Source organism: Somniosus microcephalus, chromosome 12, assembly GCF_052327205.1.
Source record: "Somniosus microcephalus isolate GS21.2 chromosome 12, FLI_Smic_1.0, whole genome shotgun sequence".
Lineage (NCBI taxonomy): Eukaryota > Metazoa > Chordata > Chondrichthyes > Squaliformes > Somniosidae > Somniosus > Somniosus microcephalus.
This window is the reverse complement of record NC_140998.1, coordinates 145164318-145188118: the sequence shown is the minus strand read 5'-3', so window position 1 is coordinate 145188118 and position 23801 is coordinate 145164318.

Sequence of the window (23801 nt, the reverse complement as noted above, 5' to 3'; positions counted from 1 at the left end):
CATACAGCAATCTCCCATATGCGATAATGACCCGATAATCTGTTTTTTTAAAGTGTTGGTTGAGGGATAAATGATGGCCAGAACACCAGGGAGAATTCCCTTGCTCTTTGAATATTGCCATGTGATCTTTTATGTCCACCTGAGAGGGCAGAAAGGGCCTCGGTTTAAAGTCTCATCCGAAAGACAGCTGCTCTGACAGTGCAGCACTCCCTCAGTACTGCACTAGAAGTGTCAGCTTGAATTGTGTGCTTAAGTTTCGGGAGTGGGATTCAGACCCACAACCTTCTGACTGAGAGACGAGAGCACTACCCACTAAGCCACAGCTGACACCTATATATTACTGCTCTGCTGTATTAGTGCTTAAGGTAGAAACGAATGGAAGATCAGGCAGACTCTTGACATCTGCATCTGGTGAATGCGTTTGGTATCATGTCTGCCCATCAGCGGCGTGGGTCTGCATGGGCATTTGCGTGTGCCTCAATCTTGCTCCACCAGTGTTGCATGCACGTTGGCCCTATGTTTGGCTGTGATGCCCCCCATGCCTTAATAGTTTGCCAATAAAGTGTGGCTGGCACCCACTGAGCCGTTCGCCAGCATCAACCATTGGGGGCAAAAATTGGATGGAAACGTGATGGCTAGAAGAACTATCTGGTTGCCCAGGCTACACTGCAAACCGCCATGCAAAGCTGAAACTAACCAAAGTATTTTGAATTATGCATAAGAGTGAGGGGTCACCCTGGCAACGAAAGCAATTCCCTCCAGTTCCAGACAGGTCCTCGAGACAATGATGCTCTCGGTATCACGGGAGCCTAATAACTTACTGATAAATGATCCTAAAGATAGTTACAGAATGGTAATCGAGAACTGCGTGTAGCTAAAAAAATGTGAGTCTGTATCCGGCAAAGTGCAGAATGGTGCAATTGGATATGCAGAGTTGGGACTGTCGCCCGCTAGTGTGGCTGGGTCACAGGGCTGAAGGAAGAAGGACGGTTTTATGGGGGGGGATTTGCTCATCGGCTGTTGGAAATGCTTCCACTTATTATTGGCAAATTAATGGGATCGTCCCCATTATCAGAGAGCCACTCAGTGCACGTACTCCGGCATGTTGATTCCAGACTCTTGCAAGTTTGGTTAAAAAAAAAAATGTCTTCTACTTCTCCATTGCTCTCTTAAAGACACTGCCTCTTGGTGTGGTGCAGTTCCCTGGTACCACAATCCCTCTAGTACCTCGCCCGAATGGCCCTTCATCATAAGCAAGTTTAGACGTAATCCAGGCTGACACTCCAGTGCAGTACTGAGGGAGTGCTGCACTGTCATGGGTACCGTCTTTCGGATGAGACGTTAAACTGAGGCCCAGTCTGCCCTCTCAGCTGGATGTAAAATATTCCACGGCACTACTTCAAAGAAGAGCAGGGGAGTTCTCCCCAGTGTCCTGGCCAACATTTATCCCTCAATCAACATCACTAAAAACAGATTATCTGGTTATTAGTATATTGCAGTTTGTGGGACCTTGCTATGTATAAATTGGCTGCTGCATTTCCTACATTACATCAGTGACTACACTTCAAAAGTACTTCATTGACTGTAAAGAGCTTTGGGACGTCCTGAGGTTGTGAAAGGCGCTATATAAATGCAAGTCTTTCTTTCTTTTGTTGATAGAATCATAGAGCACAGTAGGAGGCTATTCAACTCATCGTGCCTGTGCCAGCGCTTTGAAAGAGTTATTCAATTAGTCCCACTCCCCCGCTCTTTCCCCATAGCCCAGCAAATTTTTCCTTTTCAAATATATATCCAATTCCCTTTTGAAAGTTACTACTAAATCTGCTTCCACCACCCTTTCAGGCAGTGCATTCCAGATCATAACAACTCGTTGCGTAAAAAGAATTCTCCTCCACTCCCCTCTCTCTTTTGCCAATTATCTTAAATCTGTGTCCTCTGGTTACTGACCCTCCTGCCAGTGGAAACAGTTTCTCCCTATCTACTCTATCAAAAGTTACTTCATAATTATGAATGACATGAATCTTGACATTCATGTGGAAATGACTTATGAAGTAATACTGGGCGGCCTGCTGGTGGCGCTGTCCAGGGAGAAAATAAATACTCGGGCATGGGCCCAGCTTGCTCAGGACATTCTTTAACAGGAACTAGTGAAGGACACAACTAGATCTCCATGTTGAAAAACAGTTGATTAAAGCCTTGTTTAATACTCAGACCAAGTGCCTAGTAGTTTTCTTACGTCAATGAACACCTCTATTAAATCTCCCTTTAACCTTCTCTGCCCTAAGGAGAACAATCTCAGTTTCTCCAGTCCCTCCACATAACTGAAGTTCTTCATCTCTGGTACCATTCCAGTATATCTCTTCTGCACTCTCTCCAAAGCCTTAATATTCTTTCTAAAGTGTGGTACCTGGAATTGAACACTTCTTCTTCTCCCCTTCTTAGGCAGTCCCTCGGAACCAAGGATGACTTGCTTCCACATTAAAAATGAGTTCTCAGGTGACTGATGAGTCCAATGCGGGACCTACAGTCTCTGTCACAGGTGAGGCAGATGGTGGTTGAAGGGGCGAGTGGGTGGGGTGCTTGGGTTGACGTGCGCTCCTTGCGCTGCCTGCGCTTAGCTTCTGCTTACTCCCGGCGAAGAGATTCGAGGTGCTCGGCGCCTTCCCGGATGCTTCTCCTCCACTTTGTGCAGTCTTGCGCCAGGGATTCCCAGGTGTCGGTGGGGATGTTACACTTTTTCAAGGAGGCTTTGAGGGTGTCCTTGAAGCATTTCCTCTGCCCACCTGGGGCTCTCTTGCCGTGCCGGAGCTCCGAGTAGAGCGCTTGTTTTGGAAGTCTCGTATCGGGCATGTGGACAATGTGACTCGTCCATCGGAGCTGATTGAGCGTGGTCAAAGCTTCGATGCTGGGGATGTTGGCCTGAGCAAGAACACTGACATTGTTGCGCCTATCCTGCCTATGTATTTGCAGGATCTTGCGGAGGCAGCATTGGTGGTACCGCTCCAGTGCTTTGAGGTGCCTGCTGTACATGGTCCATGTCTCTGAGGCATACAGCAGGGCGGGTATCACTGCTGCCCTGTAGACCATGAGCTTAGTGCCGGGTTTGAGGTCCTGGTCTTCAAACACTCTCTTCCTCAGGTGACCGAAGGCTGCACTGGCACACTGAAGGCAGTGTTGGACTTCGTCGTCGACGTCTGCCCTTGTTGACAGTAGGCTCCCGAGGTATGGAAAATGGTCCACGTTGTCCAAGACCTTGTCGTGGATTTTGATAATTGAGAGGCAGCACTGTGTGGCGGGGGCAGGTTGGTAGAGGACCTTTGTCTTACGGATGTTTAGTGTAAGGCCCATGCTCTCGTACGCTTCAGTGAAGGTGTTGACGATGGTTTGGAGTTCGACCTCCGAGTGAGCACAGACGCAAGCATCGTCTGCATACTGTAATTCGACGACAGAGGCTGGGACGACCTTGGATCTGGACTGGAGGCGACGGAGGTTGAACAGTTTCCCATTTGTTCTGTAAATTAGCTCCACTCCAGTGGGGAGCTTACTGAGGGTGAGATGGAGCATTGCAGCAAGGAAGATCGAGAAGAGCGTTGGTGCGATGACACAGCCTTGCTTTACCCTGGTTCGTACGTGAATTGGGTCTGTGGTGGAACCGTTGGTCAGGATCATGGCTTGCATATCGTCGTGAAGCAGGCGGAGGATAGTGACAAACTTTTGAGGGCAGCCGAATTTGAGGAGGACACTCCATAATCCCTCACGGTTGACAGTGTCGAAGGCCTTTGTGAGATCAAAGAAGGCCATGTACAGTGGTTGGTGCTGTTCCCTGCATTTCTCTTGTAATTGACGTGCAGTGAAGATCATGTCCATTGTGCCCCTTAGTGGGCGGAATCCGCATTGCGACTCTGGGAGGAGCTCTTCAGCCACTGGGAGAAGGCGATTGAGGAGGATTCTTGCGATGACTTTCCCTGTGGCAGATAGCAGGGAAACTCCTCTGTAATTACCGCAATCGGACTTGTCACCTTTCTTGAAGATGGTCACAATTACGGCGTCTCTGAAATCCCCTGGCATGCTCTCCTCCTTCCAGATAAATGGGTTCATGAATTCACGCCAGTAGTGCTTCTCCGCCATGCTTTAGTGCCTCAACGGGGATTCCATCTGCTCCTGAGGCCTTGTTGTTCTTCAGTTGTCAGATGGCCTTTTCAACCACATGCTGGGCTGGGGTTGTGCTGAGATGGTGGTGGGTAGCATGCTGTGGGATGGAGTTGAGGACACTCGTGTCGAAGACAGCGTCGTGGTTAAGGAGAGCTTCGAAGTGCTCCTTCCAGCGGGCACTGACTGCTTTCCTGTCCTTGATGAGTACCTCTCCGTTCTTGGCCCGCAGTGGGGAAGGGCCTTGGGTGCTTGGGCTGTAGATGGTCTTGACTGCACTAAAGAATCCACGCACGTCGTGGTTGTCGGCTAGCTGCTGGATCTCCTGCACTTTCTCCACCCACCATCTGTTCTTTAGGTCACGAGTTTTTTGTTGGACCTCGGCCTTCAGGCTTCTGTGGAGTTGCTTTCTTGCTCTCGAGTTCTGTTGCTGTTTCCAGATCAGAAATTCCTTGCGCTTGCGGCTTATTAGCTCCTGGATCTCCTGGTCATTCTCGTCGAACCAGTCTTGGTGTTTCCTGGTCGAGTGACCGAGCGTCTCTTCACAGGTGCTGACTATGGAGGCCTTGAGTGCAGACCAGACGCTGTGGGCACTCTGTGTCTCTGCATCACTGGGAGTCGCCAGGCTGTTTGTGAGGCGCAGGCTGAATAGGGCTTTCTTAGCGGGGTCTTTGAGTGCTCCAGCGTTAATTTTCCTGCGGCATTGTTTCTGTTGCCGCTGCTGTTTTGGGGCTACATTGATGGAGATGACAGAGCAGATTAGGCGGTGGTCTGTCCAGCAGTCATCAGCTCCTGTCATGGCGCGGGTGATGCGGATGTCCTTGCAGTCCCTCGCTCGGACGATGACGTAGTCCAGCAGATGCCAGTGCTTGGAACGAGGGTGCTGCCATGAAGCCTTGTACTTGTCTCTCTGACGGAACAAGGTGTTGGTTATGACGAGGCCATGTTCTAAGCATTTCGACAGGAGGAGGGTACCGTTGGAGTTGGCATTCCCTACCCTCTCTCTGCCGATCACACCTCTCCAGAGGTCTGTGTCCTTTCCAACTCTGGCGTTGAAGTCGCCAAGGAGGATCAGCTTGTCGCCCGTTGGGACTCGGGACAGGGATTGTTCGAGGCTGGAGTAGAATTCCTCTTTGGTCTCGTCTGTGGCTTCCAGTGTTGGGGCGTACGCACTGATGACCGTAGCGAACGGGTTTTGGGCTAGGGTGAGTCGAAGAGTCATGAGGCGCTTGTTTATACCGCTAGGGGAGTCTCTGACACGCCCGACCAGTTCATTTTTTAAGGCGAAGCCTACCCCATAGAGGTGGCGTTCTTCTTCGGGTTTGCCTTTCCAGAAGAAGGTGTAACCACCGCCTTGCTCCTTGAGCTGGCCTTCCCCTGCCCGCTGGGTCTCACTTATGGCGGCGATGTCAATGTCGAAGCGCCTGAGCTCCCGGGCAACGACAGCAGTATGGCGTTCCGGTCTGTCACTGTTGGGATTGTCCATGAGGGTTCTGACGTTCCAGGTCCTAAACTTCATTTTAAAGGGTGGAAGATGCCTGTGCATGAATTCTTTTAGTGTGGGGTGGCCGTTGCACACCAGCTACCACACGGGCTTGACAGAGCAAGGTCTTGGTCCAATGGCAAGGAGATCCAAGACGATTGGAGACCAGGCTCTGCTGCATCGGCCTAGCACACACACAAAAACATACTGCTACTGTCCTCCTCCCTCCTTCCCACAGATCCTCTCTGGTTGGGTTTCGTAGGATGCATTGTGGTCCTCCCGACCTCGCTGTTGGCCCGTGCCGCACCTTCCCTGAGCCCCGACCCCGCTGCTGGTCCACGCTGCACCACTCCTGGGCCTTGACCTCGCTGTTGGGCCTTGACCTCGCTGCTGGTCACTATTCAAGATGGCTCCTGTGCTGGCAGCTCCCTAGGGAGCTCCTTTGCCATCCTTGACAATCCATTGCCATCCTTTGCTCTCTTTCCCCCCAGTCTCCTCTCCTCTGCTGTTTAAGTTCCCCTGGCTCTGATAGTGGGTGCATTTTATCCCCAACTGCAAGTTCAAGCTGCAAGGTTAAAGTTACCTGAGCCCACTGCCCATCTCCCGACCATGCCTGTTCTTTGTTCTCAGTGAGCACTGGCTCTTCACTTAAACTTAGCTCCCAAATTCCCAGACCTCTCCGCCGTCAAGACTATGCTTCTCCGCTAGACTAGTGATCTAGTGACTAGTGGATCGCGAGTGGAGCTCGGGACCAGGGATTGTGAGAATATCAGTGCTAATTTGATCCTGTGAGAGACAACAGCATTCATGTCCGAGGCTGGGACCCAGGAACGAGGACGAGCCCAGTAGCGAATTGAACACACCAGGTGAAGCTTCACCTGTGATTTATAAAGGTTTAGCATAAATTCCTTGCTTTTATACTCTAGCGGGGAGAAATTCGGTATCGCCCCGTTTGGGGCGCTAAAACTTTCAAAGCTGAGAAAATTAGCGCCACGCTCTAATGTTTCTAAACTTTAAAAAAAATCAGTTTTGCACTCCAGGAAGGAAGTGGAGCGCTAAATCAAGCAGCAGGTGGGTCGGAGAATTCAGCAGCGCTGTACACTGGGCCGTGCAACGCTGCCACGTTCAAAGGCTCCTTCCCTCCCTTAAAGGGAAGGGCCATCATTGCAGGCACTGCAATAGAAAAATTAGAAAAATTACCTACCTGGACCACCAAAGCAGCCACGATCCAGCGCGATCAGCCCGGCACTCAAGCAGAGTGCCAGGCTGATCGATCGCAGGCAGGGACCCGCGAAAAAAACTTCAACAAAGTAAGTTTTTTTTTTACTTACCTCGGCCATCTCGCCTTTAATCATCGCCCCCGAAGCGGCCGGCTGCCCGATGCACGACTCCTGCAGCTGTCGTTGTTTTCGACCGGCGCTGCTGCAGGGGGCGAATATCAATTTCGGGTCCGGGGCGCTACGCACAGCGATGACATCACGATCTCCGGGCGCTAACTGGAGGCACAAAGGAGCCCAATTTCTAGCCCTATGCCTCTATTTATAAAGCACAGGGTCCCGAATGCTTTTGTAACAGCCTGTTAGCAGGCTACTGCGTCAAGGGGAGCATCATAGCTGAGCCCGATCTTGTCCTCATGTGATGTCCACGCACGCGCACTATCCAGCAGAGGTCATTAGATACTGTTCAGAACTTATTGACCATTTCTCCTTTCAAGCTCGGGGGTACCGAGACTAACAGTGGGCACCCCACCTCCACCTCAATTGAGATCATCTATCTGGATAGTGATCAGTAGCAGCAACTCTGCCTGATCTGTGCTCTCCCTAACTCAGGGGCATTGATGCTAATTATAGCACCAACCAACTGAAGTCAGAACACAAACCAAGGATCAAAGCCGGACATTCCTGGTCTGTATGGAGTGCATTTATCATCAGGCCATCTGGTTGAAGATTTTAAATTAGACAGAGATGACTCGCTCATGATAAGTTCCAGGCCCTGCCGGTTGTGCATCCCCCAATCAGTTCACCCCACACATTGACGTGTGTTGGAATACTCTCCACTTCCCTGAATGGCCCTAAGCTCTGGAATTCCCTCCCTAAACCTCTCCGCCTCTCTCTCCTCCTTTAAGATCCTCCTTAAAACCTATCTCTTTGATAAAGCTTTTGTTCACCTGTCCTAATGTCTCTTTCTTTGGCTTGGTGTCTGTTTACCTCTGTGAAGCACCTTGGAATGTTAAACCAGGTTAAAGGCGATATATAAATGCAAGTTGTTGTTGTTGAACTTCATTTCCCCATCATTCATATTTACTTTTTCTAAATTCAAACTGGTCTTTTAGAATCCTACACTCAAACTTTCCAGGAAAAGAATTGTGTTGGTAAATTTCCTTGAGGGTGTCTCCCGATCAGCCCCCATAACTTCAGCAGAAGATCGGCGGAAACCACGTTTACATGCTTAAATGGTCTCCCTGGCAAAGTTACGGAGTTGGAGGTGTGTATCTTCTGCCTAACGCCAGGAATGGTGGGAGGAGTGTGGTGAGGCTAGTGTTAAGGTTCGTAATGGAGGCCAGGTGATGTATTAGGGCTGGTTGTTAATTCAAAGGCCATTTCAGTGCACAAGATACAGAGACAGACACAGAGTTGAAGGATCAGTGTCAATGTAATTTGTAAACACTGCATCTATGCAGGGTTTCAATCACTTATAGTCCCTAGGAATGCATATTTCCTTTTTTTTAAAACCAAGTGCCAACATTGACCACTTCCAGGTCAGGTGCAGCAGAGGTTAGATGAACTTTATTCTGAACTGGGCACTCCCAGAACAGGCACGGTGTAGGAGCGGAGGTTCCTAACGAAAAGACTGAGTTCGACTCAGGCAATCAAAATAATGAACTTTAATGGAACAAAACAGGTTTTAACTGGAAACTGCTGGAATACATCGAATACAGGTCTGCTCTCTTTGAAGGCTCCACGAGGACTGCTCCTCTGGTCCGAAAGCTGACGTCATGACATCATCATGTTCTTCCTGCCATTGGGGGATCACGTGACTAACGGCATGACGTCATCACATTGAAACCGCGCTGTAAAGGTAACTAGACATGGTACAGTTAAACAGTGTAATTAAAGGTACAGGCACAGGCTGTAACTACATTGCTGTTAAAGGAATTATGTACAACTGCTCTGAGTCCTTTGGTGGCTCCGCCACAACGGAACAGTTTAGATGCAGAGTAAACTTCCAACTAAATTGTCCTATTCGGCGCAACCCAAGACAGATATGATACAGTTTAGATAGAACCAGATTGTTTTCAGTCATTAAGAGGTCAAGAACAAAGGGCCACAGATACAAGATTCAATGTAAGAGATTTAGAAAGAGCAGGAAAAGCTTCTTCACACAGAGTTACTGGTTGAGGCAGAAAGTATGTCAACAGGAAAAGGGTTTGAAGGGATATGGGAACAGGATGGGTAAATGTGACGAGGGCTATTTGCTCATGTGGAGGGTAAGCGCCAACACGGACTGGTTGGGGTGAATGGCCTGTTTCTGTATTGCAACTTCTATGTATAGATTAGATGCAGAGTAAAACTCCCACCACACAAGCATAACATGGATCAGACAGAATGAAGTTCCTTGTATTCTACCCCATCAGGTGAGATACAGCATGTGGTGGATGCAGAGTAAAGCTCTACTCTCTACGTTGACCCTTTAGTGGACGTATAATGTTAGTCAGTGAATAACCTTTACCGTAGTGTAGGTATTCGGGTTTACCGCTGTAGGTATTGGACGAATTCCTACTTAATAATCGAGTTCGACTCCAGGAGAACAATCAAAAAGGTTTTTAATGCAGGAACAGAGGAATTCTAACAGGTTGCAGAGTTAGGTACAGGAGAGCCATAAAATAGGTCTTCACCAGACGGAGACGCCACGAGGACTCAGTAGGCAGTCCCGTGGATTGCGTGATGACATCATCGCGTTCTTCCCGCGCTTGGGTAGTCACGTGACTTGCGTGATGATGTCATCGCGTTTGCCCACGCTTGGGATGGTCACATGATGTGCGACGTGATGTCATCGTGTTAACCCACGTCATCGCGTTCGCCCGCGCTCCCAAAGGAGGAAAGCCCCGCACCGGCTACATCGTTACGTTAAAGGGAATTATGTATGGTAAGTAAGGGACACTCGGTGGTACTGCTACAGTAGAAACATAGAAATTTACAGCTTTGAAGAAGGCCATTCGATAATCGTGTCTATGTTGCTTTTTTCCTATAGCCATGTATTTTCCTACTATCATCTCTCTGCATAAGGAAATTTCTTCTAACCTCTCCTCACTCTTAACTCACTGACTCCCCAACCAGAGCATACAGTCTTTCAACCTATGAAAACCTTTCATAAAAAGAATTGGATCTGAAAAAAGTAGTATGAGGATAAGTCATTGGATCCTAATGGCATATGCCCATAGCTATTGAATTTATAATTTGTAAAAACCTCTATTAACTCTCCTCTTAGCTTCTCTGCTGCAATGGAAGTATTCCCAATATCTCACGCATTGTGATCTTTACCACCTTGATGAGTGAATAAGAGCGTAATGCACAGCCCATATAGTCTCCAGTACATCAGTATCCTGAGGAGTCACCTTTGGCTAATAGAGCAGGTCAGAGGCTGGGTATTCTGCAATGAATGGCTCACATCCTGACTCCCTGAAGCATCTCCACCACCTACAAGGCGCATGTGAGGAGTGTGTTGGAATACTCTCCTCTTGTCTGGATGGGTGCAGCTGCAATAACACTCAAGAAGCTTGACGCCATTCAGGACAAAACAATTCATTCATGGGCATTTCATCTACTACCCTAAACATCCACCGCCCCCCCTCCACCATTGGCATACCCTGGCTGCTGTATTATCTACAGGATGCACTGCAACAACTCGCCAAGGCTTCTTCGGCAGCACCTCTCAAACCCGCGACCTCTACCACCTAGGAGGACAAGCTTGGCAGGTACATGGGAAGACCATCACCTCCAAGTCACACACCATTCTGACTTGGATATATATCGCTGTTCCTGCAACATTGTTGGGTCAAAATCCTGGAACTCTCTACCTAACAGCACTGTGGAAGCACCTTCACCACACGGATTGCAGCGGTTCAAGAAGAAGGCTCACCAATAACTTCTGAACAGCAACCAGGACTGGGCAATAAATGCCTGCCTTGCCAGCGATACCTACATCCCAATAATTTTTTTTTTAAAGTAACGCCATGGAAAAGGGGCATTGTTTTTTTGGTGGCAAACCATCCCACTCATATCGCGTGTATAGGTGCAAGTTTTAATTCATACGAAACACAGGACTACTTATTGAAACTGACTGTTTTGCTGTGTATACAAGGTTAAAGTGTTGAAGAAAAACTAAATTGTAAAAAGATATTTGTAGACCGTAGGTGACGGCAGGATCATGTTTGGTTTTGATGACGCAGCTACAGAGAAAAGCTGGTCGATACTTACTGTCTAAAAAAGAAAGGACATTTATATAGCATTTTTCACGACCTCAGGATGTCCAAAGTGCTTCACAGCCAATGAAGTACTTTTGAAGTGTAGTCACTGTTGTAATGTAGAAAACGCGGTAGCCAATTTGCGCACAGCAAGGTTCCACAAACAACAATGAAATAAATGATCAGATAATCTGTTTTAGTGATGTTGGTTAAAAAATAAATATTGGCCAGCACACCGGAGTGAACTTCTGTGCTCTCTTTCGAATAGTGCCATGGGATCTTTTACATCCACCTGAGAGGGCAAACGGGCCATCATTTTAACATCTCATCTGAAAGAAGGCGCCTCCGACAATGCAACGCTCCCTCAGTACTGGGAGTGTCAGCCTGGATTATGTGCTCAAGTCTCTGGAGTCGGACTTGAACCCACGACCTTCTGACTCAGAGGTAAGAATGCTATCACTGTCAATCTAGGCTCAAGTGAAATGTGGGTGCTTTACTGAGGTAATAGAGGGCAGCCATACCCCGGCGTGAGTTACTACCTTCCAGTGAGGAGGGAAAAACATTGAGGGATAGAATAAACAGAGCAACAGCAGAGATCGTCCATATAGGAGCGAACCAAAATTAAGATTCTTTCGGAAGGGAAGACAACTTTCAGGGTATAATGGAATTCCCACCTCTCTTGCCTTACCTAGCTTCCTCCTGAGCCTCATAATTACTAGGGATGTGCTTGCCAGGACCCTGTCACAGGAACTGACCCACTAACTAAGCGTTTACGAGCTGCATATATATTTGATGAGAGCCTCTGAGCATTTCATAATAGAGGGATTAGAGACGAGCACATATACATGACATAGGAACTCGCAGATGCCAAAAGGGTCCTTTTACCTAGTCTGTTAACACGCCGTGTCAGGAAAAAGGCAGATGGCGGGGATGAAAATGCCCAGTGTTTTGCCGGCATGCATGACCAGGCACTTTGAGGTGAAACTAGAGTGACAAGTAGTCACATTAGCATAGGCAATTATCAGCTTTACTTACCGAGCATCCACAGCTGAAGGTGGAGGAATGTTAGATAGAAACGCCTACACTAGATCCAGAGAGAGAAGGTATGGATGCTGTATAAGGATGTGTGTCCTGTTACCTGCATTTGTATTACCACCGTTTCTTTAGAAATAACGACAGGAATGTTTACTTTCATTTTTTTTTGGGAAGCATATCGTGTGCTTAACGAGGTGAGGGATTTCAGTGCTGGGGAAGTGAGTATTTCTCTCCTTTTGGCACCAGCAAGGGTTCAATTATAGAATCCTATACAGCACAGAAGGAGGCCATTCGGCCCATTGTGCCTGTTCCAGCTTTAACTGCCCGACTTTATCTGCACAGACAGCGTGTGAAGTTCAAACTGGTCCAAAGTTTGAATCGGGTTCCCAGTGTTGTGTCTGCACCTGTGCCGTTATACTTAAACACAATTAGTGCTCAGAACCCCGAGATTGCAAACATGGTGTTTCTTTATTCAAAAGGAAAGTTCCAGAGAAATTACAGAACAAAGAGAACAAAACCCAACCAAGAGAACAAACCCAACCATTTATCTGCTGTGACAGCGCCACCACAGGTGGGAGGAGAACACATAATACATAACACCCAGTCCCTGTCCATACTCCCAGATCAGGTGTAGTGTGGTTCAGATATTGGAGGAAATTCGGCCCAGGCTCCGCCACCTCTGATTGGGCCTCAAACTCCACAGGTGGCTTGTCGGGAAATCGCGGGCACAATTTTCATCCGTTGTAGTTTTCCAATAAGTCGCCTGCTACATGCAGAAGTGCAGGGCTTTGGAAAATGTTGCCTATAAAGTAAAGCTCCCCGGCACTACTCCATCGAGCCACTGAAAGGTCAGATATAACATGGGCCAGGTATCGTATACAGCTCCCTTTGCACCATCCTATCAAACAACCCGAGGGCAGGTAGTGTAGTGGTTATATTACTGGACCAGTAATCCAGAGGCCTGGACTAATAATCTGATCCAAATCCCACCGTAGCAGTTTGAAAATTTTAATTCAGTTTTAAAAAATAGGGAAATAAAAAGCTGGTATCAGTAAAAGGGACCATGAAACTGTTGGATTGTCATAAAAAAACAACAGGTTCATGATTGTCTTTCATTGAAGGAAACCTGTCGTTCTTACCTGGACTGGCTTATACGTGACTCCAGTCCCACACCAACGTGGTCGACTCTTAACTGTCCTATACTGCAGTGGTTCAAGGAGAAGGCCCACCACCACCTCCTCAGTGCAACTAGGGATGGGCAATAAATGGTGGCCTCGCCAGTGGCGCTCACATCCTGAGAACAAACTTAAAAAAGGTACCACACTGGTTAGTTTTCGAGCAAGGCTCCCTCTGCATTGTCCCACCAAGTATTCCAAGGTCAAATGCAGGGCAAAGCCCCATTACAGCAACAGCAACAACTTGCATTTATATAGCGCCTTTAATATAGCAAAACATCCCAAGGCACTTCACAGAAGGGTTATCAGACAAAGTTTGACACCGAGCCAAAAAAGGAGATATTAAGACAGGTGACCAAAAACTTGGTCAAAGAGGTAGGTTTCAAGGAGTGTCTTAAAGGAGAGAGAGGTGGCGAGGTTTAGGGAGGGAATTTCAGGGCTTAGGGCCTAGACAGCTGAAGGTACAGTCACAACACTGGTTCATAGCCCCAACCTCAGAGAGTACTCCTTACTGCACAAATGCCATGTACATTCCCCACAACAGCCATCTTATGTTCTTTGTAAGTGCTGAATTATGAGCAGTTTTGCTTCTGCTGTGGATTTGGGTTGGGATTGCCACAACACTTTATACTTGTATAGCCAGCAAAGAGAGGAGGTGTTTCTTCCTTCTGACTGTCTTGGATCCAATTGCAAGTTTCACATAGTGACTTAGGGGGAGAGATCTGCTATCTCCCTGGTCGCTCTCTCTTTTTGCAGTTGAAGTCTACCGATCTCCTGCAAGTCAGTTGGATCCAGGGAGGAAATGGATCCCACAATAAATCCAGACATTTATTAAAAAATAGTTGGCACAAGCTCAAGTTGGGTCAGGTGGTTTACACTAGGGAGTGCCATTGACTATGCAATGTCATAGTAAGACTGGCTTAGGAGACGAATAGTTGGTTTAGTGGGTTTGGTTGATATCCTGAGTGAATGGTGTCTGCTGTCCTATCATCCTCGATGCCAGATTCCCTGATGCCACTGATAATTACTCAAACTGATTGAAAATTGCCATCCAGACTCGATCTGGTCTGAATTAGGAACATAGGAACAGGAGTAAACTATTCTGCCCCTCGGGTCTGCTCCGCCATTCAATCAGATCCTGGCTAATCTATACTTTAACTCCATTTTTCCGCTTTAGCTCCATATCCCTTGATACCCTTACCTAACAAAAATATATCGACCTCAGTCTTGAAAGCTCCAATTGTCCCGCAGCATCCACAGCCTTTTGGGGGAGTGAGGTCCAGATTTCTGCTACCCTTTGAGTGACAAAGTGCTTCCTAATTTAACTCCTGAATGGCCTCGCACTAATTTTAAGATTATGTCCCCTCATTGGACCGGATGACCTACATCCTAGGGTTTTGAAAGAGGTGACCATTGGAACAGTGGACGCATAGCTTGTCATCTTCCAAAATTCTGTAGATTCTGGAACGGTTCCTGCAGATTGAAAGATAGCAAATGTAACCCTGCTATTTAAGAAAGGAGGGAGAGAGAAAACGGGGAACTGCAGACCTGTTAGCCGGACATCAGTAGTAGGGAAAATGCTGGAATCTATTATAAAGGATGCAATAACTGGGCACTTAGAAACTAATAGTAAGATTGGGCAGAGTCAACATAGATTTATGAAAGGGAAATCTTGTTTGACAAACCTATTGGAGTTCTTTGAGGATGTAACTAGTGGAGTTGACAAAGGGGAACCAGTAGATGTGGTGTATCTGGATTTTCAGAAGGCCTTCGATAAGGTCCCACACAAGAGGTTGGTGAACAACATTAGGGCACATGAAATTGGGGGTAATATATTAGCATGGATTGAGAATTGGTTAACAGACAGAAAACAAAGAGTAGGGATAAACGGGTCTTTTTCAGGATGGCAGGCTGTGACTAGTGGGGTACTGCAAGGATTGGTGCTTGGGCCCCAGCTATTCACAATCTATATCAATGATTTGGATGAGGGGACTAAATGTAACATTTCTAAATTTGCTGATGATGCAAAGCTAGGCGGCAGGGTCAGTTGCAAAGAGGATGTGAAGAGGCTTCAAGGGGATCTCGACAGGCTCAGTGAGTGGGCGAGAACATGGCAGATGGAATATAATGTGGATAAATGTGAAGTTATCCACTTTGGTAGAAAAAACAGAAAGGCAGAGTGGCCTAGAAATTCATTGACGCCACTTTTGGGGCGCTAAAGTGGGGCGTCCGCTCACACAAGAGGGGAAAGTGGGGCGTCCGCTAAAGTTTGCGGCCGCCGCCAAATCTATGCCACTTCTCCGATATTCATTAGCTTCGCCCTACTAGTTCGGGCGAGCGCTAAAACTGCTGCTGGACGCCTCTCTTTGGGCGCTAAGCCGGAGGTGGTGATCGATAGCGCCGAGGCCGGGCGCAGCTCAGGTGCGGCCATCTCGTGATTGACAGCAGACACCCTGGCGCCGGCCAGCTCTTAAGGGGGAAGGGTCGACTGTGTCTGCTGCCACGCCCTGGATAGTGGAGCCCTCCAGCTAGGCCTGAACACTGCTGCTGGACCCAAATAGCGCCTGAAGACATGGAGAAGGCCCGTGAACGTGCGCAGCGCTTCTCAGAGCATGATCTGAGTGTGCTGCTTGCTGCTGTGGAGAAGAGGCGCCATGTTTTGTACCCGGACAATGGCAAGAAGGCGACGGTCCGCGTCTACAGGAGAGCCTGGAGGCATGTCGCCAGCAAGCTGTCAGCCAACAGCGACGTCCCCAGGACCGGTGCCCAATGCCGCAAAAAGTTAAATGACCTCACACGCATTGTCAGGGTGAGTACCCTTTCCAATGACCTCCTCATCCTTGCATGTGCACCTCACATTATGGGCAAAGGGACCTGAAAGCTCTAATGGCCAGCCTTCATCCAGCAGCTATGGGACAGGCATGAGCATCAATTGCACATTCTGCACTTAACACACTGGCCAAGCTATTCCACCATGGGAGGCATTGCACACCAGATCATGGCGACACACTGGTCAGGCTATTCCACCATGGGAGGCAGTGCACACCAGATCATGGCGACACACTGGCCAAGCTATTCCACCATGGGAGGCAGTGCACACAAGATCACGGCGACACACTGTACTTAGAGGCCGTCCTTTCTCTTGCAGGCCAAGCTGGTGAATAATCGCAAGAGCCGGACTGCGACCGGGGGAGGCCGACCCCATATCCAGCCACTCACCGACCTGCAACATCGCGTGGAGCGCCTCATGGGTGGCCGGGTGATTGGGCCCGTTGCATGTGGAGATGCCGACCCTGTTCTGGGCAGCAATGGTAAGGACATCACCTTTTGCACCTCTCTCGTCCCACTTGCGCATCAGATCTACATCCTTTGCCACTGTCCGACCAATGTGCTGAATGCCACCACTCATGCAACCCGCACTGACGCCCTCTCCTCACTCTAAAGCTACTCTTGTGCCTTCCTGCTTTCAGATGGTCAAGAGGAGGTCCCTCAACTTGCCAGTGACAGACCCTCCGAGGAGGAGCAGGAGGAGGAGCAAGAGGAAGGCGGCCCATCAGGGGAACCCTCAGCCGTGGCCACCCAGGCCAATGTAGGGGACACGTCTTCCCTGGAGGGCAGCGTGGCGGAAGTGTCGAAGGGGAGGGGAGCTCCTGGGACCTGCGTGCTGCAGAAAGGCGGGAGGGGGGTGGAAGCTCGGCGGCCTTCTCCCCAGAGGGGGGATGCGTCGGAGGGGAGTCCAATTGCTGGGCCCAGCGGCCTCCAGCAACGCAGGAAGGGTCGGCCAGCTCGGCGGCCTTCTCCCCAGAGGGAGAGTCCGGCCTCCAGTCAGGAGATGCTCTTCGCCGAGGAGATGGAACGCCTCGAAGACTTGTCCGCGGACTCGGAGCGCCGGCACACGGAGCTCATGGCGGCAGTGGCACGGTTGCCTGAGTCCATCGATTCCCTCTCTCGGAGTGTGGCCGAGTTCGGGCCCTTAGAGGCCACCAGTCGGGCGGAATACCGGGCAGATCTGTCAGCGACTGGCCAGGTGATCAGTGGTGCCGTCCAGTCACTGGCTGCTCTGCTGCGGTCAGTGAACAGGTCAACACGGGCACTCACTGCTGCCACACTCGCTGTGTCAGCCAGGCATCGCCAGGGCACCCGGCGCGCTGCAGCAGCACAGCGGTCTGTCCCTCGGCAGATTGGTGCGCATGCTGCACTGCTGGCCCGGGCGAGTGCCAGTGTCTCAGGCGACCAGCGAGTGCCTGCCATCCGCCAGCTTGCCGCCATTCCTCCAGCCGCCACTGCCACTCCCCCAGTGGAGCTGCCAGGAGCTGCTGCCGCGACTGATGCTGGCCAGCCACAGCTGCAGCAATCAACAGCCGCCCGCTCGACGGCCAGACCTCGACTAGGCTGACCCCCAAGGGCATCTGCCGTCACGACATGTGCCCCTCAGGAGCCTGCCCCCAGCCTTGCAGCAGCCAATGGCCTTACTTTGAGGCGGAGCAGCAGGGCGGGCAGGGGCCACCCAAAGATGCCCAAGGCATCGCCCTAGCGGGCCAAATAGTCGAATGTGTGGCCATTTGTGTTTGTTTCTTGAGGCCGAGACTTGGATGTTTGTTTTTTGAAGGCCGATGATGTGATGTTTGTTTTTGATGAAGGCCGAGAATGACGGCCATTTTAGTTGCCCTCTTTTGTTCATCCTCTCCAGGTTGTGGGAGCGAGTAATGTGTTTGAGTGTTTTTTGGGGGTTTCGTGTGTTTTTGGTTTTCATGTGGGAAGGGCCCAAAGTTTGTACAATAAAGCATTTTATTTATTCACATTGTCCATGTTTGATCTTTGAAGTGTTTGTTGCCTTAACCGGCTGAGGGCTTGCGGAGCGGCTGCAATCATGTTCTATCATTGGCACAAGCCATTCCCTGACAGGGGGCCTAGAAGTGACGTTCAATAAGCCGCCGACGGGCGGCCCTTGGACCTTGTGCGTCCCTCCTGGGCTGGTACTCCTCGTCCTCGTCGTCCTCATGCTCCTCCTGCTCCTCCTCCTGAGGTGGTGGTCCAACGTGAGGTGGCAGTGCCTGAGTCCTGCGGATAGCCAGGTTGTGCAGCATGCAGCAAATGACGACGAATTGGGAGACTCGATCCTGCGAATACTGGAGGGCTCCCCCGGAGCGATCGAGACAGCGGAACCGTTGCTTGAGCACGCCGATTGTTTGTTCTATGAGGTTCCTCGTCGCTTGATGGCTCTCGTTGTATGCCTCTTCAGCAGGGGTCGTGGGCGCGCGGAGCGGGGTCATGAGCCAGGTACACAAAGGATAGCCTTTGTCCCCGATAAGCCATCCTCTTGGGGGAGGCTGTGCCTGGAACATGTCAGCCACAGTTGTCTGTCGCAGGATAAAGGCATCGTGGCTGCTGCCTGGAAAGCGGGCATTGACAGCTAGGATGCACTGCCTGTGGTCACACACCAGCTGTACATTGAGGGAATGGTAGCCCTTCCGGTTGCGGTACTCCTCGGCATGCTCAAGAGGTGCCCGCAAAGCCACATGCGTGCAGTCAATGGCGCCCTGCACCATGGGGAAGCCCGCTATTCTTGCAAACCCCACTGCACGCTGCTGCTGCTTGTCCAGGGTCATGGGGAAGGAGATGAATTGATGTCTCCTTCTGAAAAGGGCTTCGGTCACCTGGCGGATGCAGCAATGCACGGCGAACTGGGAGATGTTAGCGATGTCCCCAGTAGCGGATTGGAAGGAGCCGGAGGCATAGAAGTTGAGAGCCACCGTCACCTTCACTGCCACCGACAGAGACGTCCTGCGCATCAGCTGTGGCTGCAGATCTCTCTGAAGCAGCCGGCAGATGTCTGCAACCACCTCCCTTCGGAATCGCAGCCTCCTAACACACATCGCGGCAGACATGGTCAGATAGGAGGTCTGCTGGCGGTATACCCTGCATGGGTAAGGCCTCAGTTGGTGACGCCTGTTGCCCCCTCTGCGTCTAGCCAGGGCTGCCACTCTCTCACGGCGTCTGTAAGCCCTTCTGGCATAAGGCTGAAATTCAGCGTTGCCACCCAATGCAGCCCCCATTATACGCTGGCAAACACTGAGCTCTGAATGAAGGCAAAGATAATTGGTAAGCTCTGGCCTGAGCCAAAAATACCTGTCCAAGTGTTGGTCCAAACCAGTAAACTCTCCTCCTTGGTCTCTGTCCAAAAAACCGTTGCACAAGAGTGAATGATGCAAAATGGCTGGCCTTTATACTGCTGGGTAAGTGCCCTTTAATTAGCGCTCCCCGTGGCCCGGCTGGCCTGTGTACTGTTCCACTTCACAGTCACTCGGGCCGCCCGGCGCACAATGGGCCGGCGCGAGTGAAGTTCCGGTTTGGGGCGCACAAAGGGCGTTGCACTATTAAATGACGTCATGATCTGCGCGCGCAGCAGGGCGCGCGCTAAGACTTTGCACCGGCGCTAAATGTGTCCTGAAGTTGGGGAGAGGCGCAGATCGCGCTGCGCCCGGGCGATAAGCGCCTAGCGCTCGAGATCTACTCCTCCTAAGGCGCTAACGGCTGGCGCGCCCAACTGAATTTCTAGGCCAGTATTTCATAAATGGTGAAAGATTGGGGAATGCAGATGCTCAAAGGGACCTGGGTGTCCTTGTACATGAGTCACTGAAAGTGAATGTGCAGGTGCAGCAAGCCATTAGGAAGGCAAATAGTATGCTGGCCTTCATTACAAGAGGATTTGAGTACAGGAGTAAAGAAGTCTTACTCCAATTATATAGGGCCTTGGTGAGACCACACCTTGAGTACTGTGTACAATTTTGGTCTCCTTACCTAAGCAAGGATATACTTGCCATAGAGGGAGTGCAACGAAGGTTCACGAGATTGATTTCTGGGATGGCGGGACTGTCGCATGAGAAGAGATTGAGTAAACTAGGCCTGTATTCTCTTAAATTCAGAAGAATAAGAGGGGACCTCAATGAAGCATACAAAATTATTACAGGGCTTGATGGGATGGATGCTGGGAGAATGTTTCCCTTGGCTGGGGAGTCTAGAACCAGGGGCCACAGCCTCAAGATAAAGGATAGGCCATTCAGGACTGAGATGAGAAGAAATTTCTTCACACAGAGGGTGGTGAATCTTTGAAATTCTTTACCCCAGAGGGCTGTGGAGGCTCAGTCATTGAGTATATTCAAAACAGAAGTCAATAGATTTCTGACTAGTAAGGGCATCAAGGGGTATGGCGATAGGGCCGGTGAATGGAGTTGAGGCAGAAGGTCAGCCATGATCTCAATGAATGGCGGAGCAGGCCCGAAGGGCCGAATGGCCTACTCCTGCTCCTATTTCTTATGTTCTTATGTTGTCATATCCTGCCAATCAGAGAACGTACACTTTATCCCCATTCTCTGGCCTCGATTTTTACTGGGGCGGGAATTCCAAGTGGGTTGGGAGGGGGAGGAGTTCAAGTCGGGAAACCAGGAAGTCTGTGTTTCCCCGAACACAGTAGAGTTTTAACTCCACAGCGTACGTGGTTTTTTCAACATGGTTGCCGCCCGGAAGCCAGCGTGATTGACAGGCTTGGCTCCCTGTTGGGCGGGGAACGCTGCAGAAGATACCGCAGCTCAGGAGCAGGTAGGTTTCCTGTTGCTGGGGTAGTGCTCACAAGGGGGAGAGGGGTACAGCGTGGCTTGAAGGGTCAGGTGTTGATTGCGGGGGGCTGGAGACTGATCGGTGGCAGAGATGGGGGTTCGGTGATCACGGAGGGTGTGTCCGGTCATGAGGGGAGTTGGTGATCATAGGGGGTGGGGGCCGCGGGAATCGGTGATCGCGGGGGGCATCAGTGATTGGGCGGGGTGGGATCCGATCACGCGGTGAGTGGGTCTGATTGCGCGGAGGAAAGCAGGTTAGCTTGGGGGGCTGGGGGAAAGCACTCCTGCACCTCTTGGCTCACAAGCAGTGCAGTTCTCGCCTCCCTTTAGCTGCCTGGTTTCCCAAGGCCTGGGAAACCCAGCTGGCCAGCATTAAAGCTGGAAGAGAGATAAAATCTGAGGCACGCAGCCTCATTAAAATAGTTAAATGAGTCTCCCACCCCCTGGGAGCAGGTTGGCTACCCACCGCAGCGCCCCCCCCATCCCGCCTCCGATAAAACCAGAAGTGGGCAGGTTCGAGGTGGGTTGAGTTCAGGTTTGTGATTTAAAATTTTTTAACATCCCACCAGACCCAAATCCACCTGTTTTTGGGTTAAAATGACCCCCACTGTCTCCTACCTCTCAACCAATTTCCAACCCAAGTCAAATGGATACTGTTGTGTATGTACCTTTAAGAGAATAACTGGTCTCAGACTGCAGTACCGGCAGTGACCACCCCTGTATAAAAGGCGCTAGAGAGCCTCTGTTGTTTAGTTTCGTTATTGACTTCCACCAGTAAAGATCTGTTTGTTTTCTCTCCTGCTAGTCCGTGTCTCAATCATTCACGGACTTAACACTGGCGACGAGTAAGAAATGTACTTACCTGCAACTCGGCAGCAGCTCCGACAACGTTGTTGAAGGTCGGAGCCAGAAGAAAAACAAAATAGAGTCCATTGAAACTCGAGAAACGGGCGTCGACCGTCAATCATCGGGTTCAAAACTTGCAGGAGAGATTGTCCAGAGCCAGGCTGGGTTCCTCGGTCCGTGGTTTCCCAGCTAATCGGGCTGGTGGCAGGTAGTGCTCTGATCCTTCCTGGGCTGCGGCAGGCTGAAGCTCGATCGGGTGGCCTTTCAACGGGGCCGGGCAGAGAGTCGGGAAGCAAAGAGAGAGAGAGAGGGTGGAGCATACAGGGCGCGGCCGGTGTTTCGAAGCCGGGCAGCGTTCGGACCTAAGAAGAGGGAGGGAAGTGTCCCAGAGGGTCCGCTCCACGACGGGAAAATAATAAAAGAAAAAGAATCAATATTTAACGCGCAGGAAACCGTGGAAAGCAGCGCTAACAACAGCGGGGAAGAAGACAAAGCGCGGGAGGTGCCATTTTGTTAAATCGGGGAAGAAGGCAAAGTGCGGGAGGCGCCATTTTAGATTTGCAAGATGCCGAAGACTGGCTGTATCACTGCTTTTGATAATACATTAGAGGACTGGACCACGTATGTGGAAAGAGTCGAGGTATATTTCGAGGCAAACGAAATAGCGGAGGGGAAAAAGGCATCGATATTGCTAAACTTAATGGGCGCTAGAACGTACGGCCTATTGCGGGATCTGATTACTCCAGCCAAACCGAAGGCGAAGAGTTTTAACAAAATTGTTCCTGTTCTACAGGAACACTTAAACCCTGCACCGCTGTTGATAGCAGAAAGATTTAAATTCCACAGGAGAACTCAGCACAAAGATGAGAGCAATGCTGAGTATCTTACGGAACTACGCAAGCTATCAAAGCACTGCCAGTTCGGAGCAGGACTGGCAGATACGGGACAAATTTGTCTGTGGACTCCTGAGTGAAGAAACACAGAAGAAGTTACTCGCAGAAAAAGAGCTGACGCTAGATAAGGCTTTCAGCGTGGCAGTATCGTATGAAGCAGCAGCCAGGGGAGCTGCAGAAATTCAACAAAAACCACAGGAATACGGCACCCACGAAATGACATGGGGATTTGCAAAATGTTATCGCTGCGGCAGAACTAACCATGACCAGAAGGACTGCTGGTCCAAAGACAAAATATGCAGACAATGCGGGAAGATTGGACACATTGCACGAGTTTGTAGGTCTGGGAAGAAGACCAGCGACAACAAAAAGGCTACTAAGGAACCGTACAAGAAAGTACAAAAGATGACGGACAGTAGTTCCGAAGGCCAGATGAGCGATAGTGAATCCGAGAACAGGAGATTAAGCTGTCTCAAACTTCACAATGTAATCGCAAAAGAGGATCGCCGAACCATTTGGGTCACCCTCACGATAGCAGGGTCCCAAGTTAAAATGGAATTGGATACAGGATCAGCGCTAACCGTCATGAATCGACGAGACTACGAGCGGCTATTTTCACACATACCCTTGAGAGAGACATCCATCGTCTTGATGACATATACAGGGCAAAAAGTATACCCCAGTGGAAAAATAAGGGTGCCTGTGGAATACAATGGCAAGAAAATACGGAAATTGTATCTCTACATACTGCCAAATGGTGGACCACCGTTATTGGGACGGGAATGGATCAGGAAGATAAACTTAGATTGGCATTCCATTCATGCAATGACGGTGGACGGTAAAAAAGATGAAGACGTCACTCCTGGACGATTGTCAACAATCTTAGCTAACGCCAAAGAGGTATTTCAACAAGAACTGGGCAGGCTTAAAGGCGTAACCGCCTCGATAAAAATAGAAGAGAATGCAGCTCCCAAGTTTTTCAAAGCGAGACCGGTACCATATGCAATTCGCCCAGCTGTCGAGGCAGAGCTGGAGAATCTGGAGAAGGCGGGCGTGTTGTCTAAGGTCGACTGGAGCGAGTGGGCGACACCCATCGTTCCTGTCATGAAGAAAACGTTAAGCAATAAGTCCGGAGAGCCA